Source organism: Empidonax traillii, unplaced genomic scaffold (assembly GCF_003031625.1).
Source record: "Empidonax traillii isolate 1590-97213 ecotype Southwest subspecies unplaced genomic scaffold, ASM303162v1 scaffold198:size1128796, whole genome shotgun sequence".
Classification (NCBI taxonomy): Eukaryota; Metazoa; Chordata; class Aves; order Passeriformes; family Tyrannidae; genus Empidonax; species Empidonax traillii.
Window position 1 is genome coordinate 868,123 of NW_020955391.1, and position 8,498 is coordinate 876,620.

Here is an 8,498-nt window from a genome sequence, read left to right on the forward strand (position 1 = left end):
TAGAGACATCTGGGAATGATTAGAGCCGTCCCTCCCCCGGCTCTGCTCCCTCTATCTTGCAGCGAGGAGCTAGAGACATGTTGACGTCAGATCAGACGGCTCGGAGCCATCCTGCTCTCCACTTGGGTGTAATCGCGGCGACGCTTTCCAAGCCCCGGCCCGGCCGCGGCCGCCAGCTGGGATGTGGGTGCAGCGAGACGCGGCACTCCCGCCCCGGGGCTCCTCGGCGCAGCCCAATTTTGAGCCCCCGAAGTCTCCGGCACTTCTGGAGTTTGCCGCCGAGGTTGTTTGTTTATTTGTCTGTTTGAAACTTGGAGAAAGCAAAAGCGGTGCATTCCGCGGTTGGTGTTATTCCTCCACCCACTCAGCCCCCTCCCCAGCCCCCGGCCCAGAGCTTGCTTTATCTCAGCTCGATTTCTCGCGGCGCATTCGCTCACAGGGCTGTCTTCCAAAATAAATACCGAGCCAGGCAGATTTCCACCTTATGTCTTGGCAGGGAGAAATTAGCCAAACAAAGTGCAACGCTTACGTGCGGGCAGTCGCAAGCGCGCCGACACCCCGCCATCCAAAGTGGTAGTCAGGTTTACAACAAGCCGGGAGAGTTGGAGACTGCTCTAAAACAAGACGATTCCCTACCCAAACGGCGGTGCTGCTGGCGAGGAGATGGCTTTGCACCTGCTATTAAATCCTAATGAATCGCCTCTAATTGAGATCTGGGGTTATCTAGCGGTAACGCTGAGCAACCAGTTTGGAAGCCCTGGCTCACGGGGCCCCGAGACCAAATTTGCTACCCTTATTTTCACAAACTTTTAACTTTACGATTTTTTTATGTGTCGTACCACTCTTTATTTTTTTCCCCTAAGGAGATAAAAAAAAAAAAAAATAATTGAATAAATACGACTTAAGCCTCTGCTGGCTGTTAGCACTCTTGGATGGCTGACACTTGTTCAGCTGTACATTACAATCAGTGCTACTACCAGGAAGGAGCGGGCGGGGGTGTGGGGGTGGTATGTGGATGAGAAAGCAGTTGATTTCGTCTCCAGAGGAAAAAGATAATGTTAGACTGTTTATCTAAAGGATTAAATTCTTGCTGTATAATACGCTTGCCAGGAGGAGGAAGAAAAGGAAAAAAAAATTACCCTAAAAATAAATTAAAAATTACTTCTATTTCTTTGTTCCAGCAGAATAAAATAAAATAAAACCTCTAAGATACCACAACGCTATGCTGTGTCTATCTGTAATCTGGAAAGGAAAAGGAACTATTTCCTTTCTGAATCAGTGCAAACGGTATGCTGTGAGCTCGGCTTCCCGCCACAGCCACTGACCCAGGGGGTCGGGAGGGGTAAGTAAATCAAAAAAAAAAAAAAAAAAAAAAAAAAGAGGGAGAGCTTTTTTTACGGGGGAGCTCTGACTGCTGACAGCTCTGCAGCAGGGCTGAGGTTGTCGTCCCGGTACCTCTTCCCTGGGACACTGACCCTGGAGCCTTCTTCCCATAGGGGAAGTCTGAGCGAACCCTGGGGGGAAGCAGGCCGGGTACTGTGGACTTGGCTGGGCAAGGCACAAGGGTCTGCTACTCACTGGGCTGGGGGCTAGGTATGGCTGCCACTCGGAGCGGGTTTCTGAGAACAGCAGTGATGTATTAGCCGAACAATGGAGATCAGCGTGTCCGCATCTCGGAGCCCTTCATTTGCTAACCGTGGAGGTTGTTCAAAACAGGAACAAGCCCTTGAGTTGCCCAAAAGACTAGGAAGAAAAATGTATAATTCTATTTTAATGTATAGCAGTAGAGTCGTTTTGCCGGCCCCGTCTATTGAACAAACATGTGGGGGTAATAGAGAGGCCGACTCTCCTATAGGGGTCCCTATTTGCATGCCATATGTGGCTATAGGCTGCAACAGCTGCGTGTAATGAACTTCTTTAAAAGCTAAATACGCGTGCAAACCCGGAGAAGTTTTTTTTTAAACTGGCCTAAAAGACAACGAAATGTGCTGCCAGAAAATACAGGAGGCGGAAGAGATTAAAAAAATAATAATAATAACAACAATAATATTAGGTGCTTCCCCCACAAGCCTCCAGTCCTCACAGAATTGCTGGCAGCGCTGCCCGAAGGAGGTCCCCGGCAGCTGGGGGCTTGCAGGAGGCCGGGGACGTCCGGAGGGTCGAGCCGCGACGCGGGGGGGGTGAGTGTCTGGAGCGGGCTGGCAAGGGAGAGCCGAAGCTCACGGTTCGGCCTTGACTGCTTTTCTGCCAAATCTGGTTTTCATAGAGCCATGCTGTAATTACCTAAAGCCATAACTGTCTCCGAAATTATTCATTAAAGTCATTCCCGGGAATCTCGCGGCGCGAGGACATTTATGGCCTTTGCGCGCCCTCGGAGCATGACATCGCCTCTTGCCCTGCGTCCTCAGCTGCCGCGGGTTCAGCATCGAGGAGGGGAAGGGGGAGAGGGGTCTTCCCTATCTTGCCTTCCCCTCCGTGTGTTTGTTTGCGGGAGTTCAGGTTGCCTTCCCCCTTTTGGCGAAGGAGAGTGATACAGCCCGGCAGATACCTTGGGAGAGAGGAGGGTATTTTGGGGAGTTGCAGTGTTGCGCGGCAGATCATGTCTGTGCCCTGTGGTGCTGTCAGCCGTGACAGATCCCAGATGCAGCCGCTACTGTATGGCAGATTGAGTTTCTCAGCAGAAAACTCTCTCCCTCCCTCCCAAACGTCTTCAAAAACCTTCTCCAGATACTGCGGGTCACTTCGGCTCAAACGAGGAGAGAAAGGGGAGGAAAAAAAAAAGGCTTTTCCTCTCTCCTCCCTCTCTCTTCCTCCAGCCGGATCTCTCTGGGGTGTGGGGGGGGGAGATGGTCCGTGACCGGGCCCTTCCCCACCCAGGGGGCCTAGGCCTCCCCTTTCGCCCACGTCCCGCTGCGAGCCCGTCGCCGAGCACTGGGAGCCTGGTCCAGGTAAGCGGGGGGCGGCGGTGAGCGGGGCCGGGACCGCCGACCGGGGTGGTCCCCAGAGCCCGTCCCCACTCCCGCGGTCGGATCTCTCTGCCTGCAAGGAGTCGCCCGGAACTGTGCGGCGGAGGAGTCCCCCTGCCCCAGGCACTGGGAGGGGATGGGAATAGGGGGATAAGGTAAGACCCTTCTCCTTGTCCCTCTCGCCGCGGCAATAAGCAGCAGCCGGCAGCCCCATCCGTCCAAAGTTCCCGGCCCAACAGGGTTCGGGCCACCGGGGGTGATAACGGAGCTGCGTGAATTTGGGGTCTTTATACGGGAACAGGAGGAAGAGCGGGTGGATTAGGGGAAGGGTAAACGGGCGGCTCAAGACGCACATCCGCCAGTCTCACCAGCAGGACGGGTCAACTGCGAACCCGGAGGCGCCGCGTCCATCACCGGCACCGGCAGCCGCCACCTCGGTAAGCGGGAGAGGTGGGGAGACCCCTCTCTTCCATTCTTCCCCCTTTTTTTCACCTCTTCACATAAATGCAAGAGGCACGGGTTTTAACAACGCAGGGAAACTCGTACCCCTGTTCGAGACATATAATGTTTCAACATTCCTGTCCTCCTACCCCTAGAAAATAATAACGCCCCCCGAGTGGCAGAAATCAGTGGCCAGGGAGATGTGGTGTCTCCTCCCGGAGCCCTTCTCCTCCGCGCAAGTGGGTGATGCTGAAGGGCTCGACTATGGCTGCGTACGCGTCTCCTCCCCATCTCAGAGGACTAATGCCCACGAAATGTCTGACACCAGCGAGGACTCCGCCCGCGGATGAGACCCCAAACCACTTCGCACGAACGCGGGGGAGGCATGCTGCTCCCACGGAAGACTTGGTGTGGCAGCCCTGGGGTGGGAGCAACCCCCATGCAAAACGTCCCGGACCTCATTCCCCAAAACTTCCCTCTGGGTGGACGCAACCTGATTGTGCTCATGCCTCTTGGAAACAGTTCCAGCTATCCACTCTCTCGGTCCTTCCTTCCCCAGATTAATTGAAAGGCTTTAATTCAACCGTCCCCCTCCCTTTTTCTTTTTTTTTTTTTTTTTTTTTTTTTTTTTTTTTTTTTTTAAGAGCAAGTCTTGCCTTTAGCAGAAGTATAATTGTGACCCTGCCTGATCCACAGAGCCTCCTGTTGGGAGCAGTTAGCTGTGGTTGCATTAGGCCAAAAGACCTCCCAAGTGGCGGTGGCCTGGGTGTCATGGAAAGGGACTCTGCACATTGTCCATTCTTTCTCATCAAAGTCCCAGGCACCGTGGAGCCAACAGTTTGCTGGAGAAGGAAAATAGTAAACAAGTCTTTCCCCTCCCTTTCCAATCCAGCAGCCCCGCGATGTTCCTGGGACACAGAAAAGGGAACAAACTTTTTCATAACTTCAGCTCTACGGTGTGATTTACATTTCCGGTTGCCCTGTCAGAGTGGTAGTAATTTACAGCCTGATAAAAAACACTTTTACAACACCAGAACATGTTCAAGTGGTGGCTTACTATGAGAAAGTATTTTAAAATAGGACACAGGCAAGAAAAAAAAGATTGTTTTCCTGCCTTTTTTTCACCATGGCTTTTTGAAGAGATGAATGCCTTGAACTTATAGTGTAGGAAAAGAAAAAAAAAAAAAGAAACAGAAAAAGAAAAAAGAAAAAAAAAAGTAGGCTCAGGCTGAAGAAAACAGGGATGAAATCAATCCTGGGGGATTGTTTATAAGGTGTATATTATATATCCACCTTTCTCCTATTTCTCTAAGGCTTTCGTTTAACTGATACTTCTGATTTTCATGCTCTCTGGCCAAATCCTGCTAGTCTTGCCCCCGGGAGTGCTTTCATTTGGGCAAGGATCTATTGTGTTTAAACAATTTCTTTCTTTTAATAACTCGTTTCTTCTCCGGAGTCTAAAATCGAGTGGGTCTGGTAGCGTTTATGAAAGGGAAAACATCTTTTATTCAGTTGTAATTTCTCTAAACTGATATGGAAAGCTTTTCCAAATACCAGAGTAATCGCGTTATCCTTTCTTGAGGAGCATCCAGTTTGTTCCAGCCAGGTTTCTCCACCAGGGCAGGGCAGAATGGGTCTAGAAACTAATGTATAACATCCCTATCCTGTTAGGAACGATAAAGTTTAGTAAATTACAAATATGTGAATTTGGCAGACAGTTAGGGATGAAAATGATCAAACGATAAAAAAAAAAAAAAGAAAAGAAAAAAAAGCAATGAATAAACCACATGTAGCAGTTGCCGCTTTCATGACTTTGGTAATTATTTACACCTGAATCATAGTTTACTTCAGCCACGGTTTCAAAAGTAAACCTTTAAAGAATTTAATTATTTCCAGTTTTCGGCAATAGAGATGGGGGAAAAAAAAAAGAAAAAAAAAAAAGTAGGTTAGTGAGCAACTGCTGTCTCCCGAGCTCTCATAAAAGGGTTTATGTGCATTTCCATCCCGAAGACACAAGCAGCCCCTCCACGTCCCCCCCTCCCCTACATACATGGGCGCGCACTGTCATCTGTGCACACATGTGTACATTTAGGGCCTAATGAGAGTGTGCTGAGCAGAGTCACATGGGATGGTCCCTCTGCATATACATGCGTATGCAAGTAGAGATATGTTTACCTATGTGCGTGCGTTCAGTCGAGGCACAATATTGAAGCATGTGTGGGTGAACTCCCTGGTTCCTTCCTTCAGCTCTATATAATAGCTCTGTTATTTTTACTAAACGATCAGGATGGCTCTACGTGACCCCTCGTCATTTAAAACCATTTTCTATCATTGTACGTGTGCCACGGGGAGCAAGGAGGTGGGTGGGGAGTGGGGAGGAATCGACAAGTCGTGGAGAATAACCGGGGAAAGCCTGTGATGTATAGCATGTTTTATCTTTATTTAGGCAACGTGTCGTTCGCAGGATGGCCTGCGTTTCCATGCGCGGCAGGGGCATGGAGCACATCCATCCTCGGGAGAGGCAGGCAGGCTCGGAGAGCTCCAATGGCCAAGGGGCAACTGCAAGAGCAGGGCAGCGCAGTCGCTCGTTCCCCTTCTGCCGATTTCTGCGCGTGAACTCGGCATTTCCTGGGAAAGGGAAAAGGGGAAAAACAAAACAAAACAAAAACAACAACAACAAAACAAAACAAACAAACAAAAAAAAAGAAATAAGAAGAAGGGAAAAAAAAAAAAAAAAAGAGGCCGTTCTCCTTTGCCGAAGCTCCGCGGCACAGGACCGGGCGGCTGTGCGGACGGTAACCCGGGGTCTGGGACCCTCTGTCTCCGCCGCAGCGCCTTTCCGTGGGCACTGCGGTGCGCTGCCAGCTGCGAGCGCTTTCAGTGTTTCATTGCTCCTTCTCCTTGGATCGACCGCAGCGCAGATGCACACGCATCCTCGTGTGCGCTGTATCCTGGGGCCAGGCTGGGATTTAAAGGGCTCTGAAACAGGCACTTTGCCTTTAGGAAACCGGTTTGACTCTAGTGGGGGTCCCGGTGAGAAAGGGAAGAGAGACAAACCCGTGGTTTGATTTGGAGCGCAGGCTTCTGCAGTCGGGGATGTGTCCCTTCCTTGCGCACCCGGGCAGAGGGTACCGGGCTGTGTCCTGGCGGGAGTTCCTCGAACACATCGCCCGGCGGGAGGAGGCGGTGGCGGAGTAGCCCCGGTTCGCCCGCCTCCGAGTCCCTTCCCCCTGCCCAGCCCGTACCTGGCACGACGGGCATCTGCGCTCGCCGAGCGGAGGGGGTGCCAAAGGAAAGGAAAAGTTATCCTCACACAGAGTTTTTAAGCTTTATGGAGCTTCGACGGTTTTATACGCGCTGCCTCTCCATGACCCAGAGTGGCACGCTGCTGGTGCTTTGACCTCTAGCCATAGGAATAGAATATGTGAACATCAACGTATATGTGGGAACATGGATAGAAAAGGTGTACAGTGCCCTGGGTTAAGGGCTCACTCCTCAGGGTTTTTTCGGTCGTTGGCTCCTACTGTGTAAAACAGCTGTTAGAAATGATGTTCTCTGCCGGACAACGAATTCGAGATTTTATTTAATTTATTTTCCCCTCCGCTCTTGGCTGTAAGAAGGGAATATCACGTTGGATACAGGGAGACCAGAAGGGACAGTAACTAATTGTAGCTCATTTTCTAAAGGTATATTACTGTAAGCATGTGCTTCATCGTACTTTTTTATTTGTGATGGTCGATCATCGTAATATATATCAATACTGTGACGTCATTGAGAATTCCATTACTAGTATGTCTTTTTTTATTGTTGAAAACAAAGATATTTTGAATTGTCCACCCCTAATGAGATGTGCAATAACCTAAGATTGAAAGCGTTCAACTTATTAAAGAGATGGTTTCCATGGCAGTGTCTCACTAAAACCGACAAAAAAAGTTTGAAACATGATAAGGTCGTATAATATAGTCTGACTGAGTCTGAGCTGTATAGGCATAGAAGGTGTTTAAAATGGTAACATTTTTCTGATGTTTCTTTTGCACACATATGGTTTGAAGCAAAGTGGTCATTTTGTTTAATGGTACACACATACGTGTGCATATATATATATATATATACACATACATATATGTATATATATATATATACACACATACATATATGTATATATATATACATATATATATGTATATATATATATACATATATATATGTATATATATATGCATATATATATGTATTTCATTCTTCCCGAAGAGAACTTTGACACCTGTTATAAGCCCCAAAACACAAGATCACACTATAAATGCTTCTGCTATGCTATTCTGCACTCTTCTCGGACAAAATCGCCACCGAAAAACTTTACTAAGTAAGCGTCCTTAGAAAATGTCTTGGAGGTTGAATTAATTTTGCTTTGGGATGAAAAAATGCGTCTGTTCGACCAGTGTTTCCCAAGCTGGACACCTCCAAGGAGAACTCTGGCAATTTTTTTGCTATTTTGTTTAGTTCTTTGGAGACTAGATACTGAAATTACTTGGTTATATTTTGACTTGCTGAACAGTGGGACGAAAGGCATGGTAAAATTGAAAGCGCTTGCGGGGAGAGTCAGAGAAAGCACTATTTCCTCCATCGCCTACTTGGGGACTCTCTCTCAGGATTGTCTGCACCCAGCCCACCAATTGCCCGCCTGCTGCTTCGCGGGGCTGCCCCGGCACCCGGGGGTGCACCCGTGTGCCGGGTACTCCCGGAGACCCCTGTCAGGGCTGCCCGGCCCCGCCGGTTCCCACCGGTAGCACCCAATGGATGAGGGCGAACCCTCCGTAATTGTTTTCGCTGCAGATGTTGTCCTGGCATTTAAAGGGCTAAATCCCAACTTCCAGGCACACAGCTGGGGCGTGTTGTATCCTATCAATTCATAACAAGGAGGCATTCTGGAAAGACTCGTAATATTATTTATTTTAAAATGTGTGGTGAAAAGATATATGTTGGGGGGAGGGGGAACAGGGTTGGGCGTCTCGAGTTTTGTTTCTAAGCCAAAACGGCACAGTTCGAGTTGTGAACAAATGGTTTCCAGAGAATAGTTCTTTTCTCTTTCTT

General features: G+C 49.0%; 1 long non-coding RNA gene across 1 annotated transcript; it reads left to right on the forward strand.

The window, feature by feature from the left end:
* The first annotated feature begins 2,665 nt into the window (after nt 1–2,665).
* On the forward strand, nt 2,666–6,069 carry LOC114059003. Its single transcript, XR_003571563.1, has 2 exons — nt 2,666–2,948; nt 5,854–6,069. It is a non-coding gene; the product is annotated as an uncharacterized LOC114059003 (long non-coding RNA).
* Nucleotides 6,070–8,498: the final 2,429 nt, after the last annotated feature.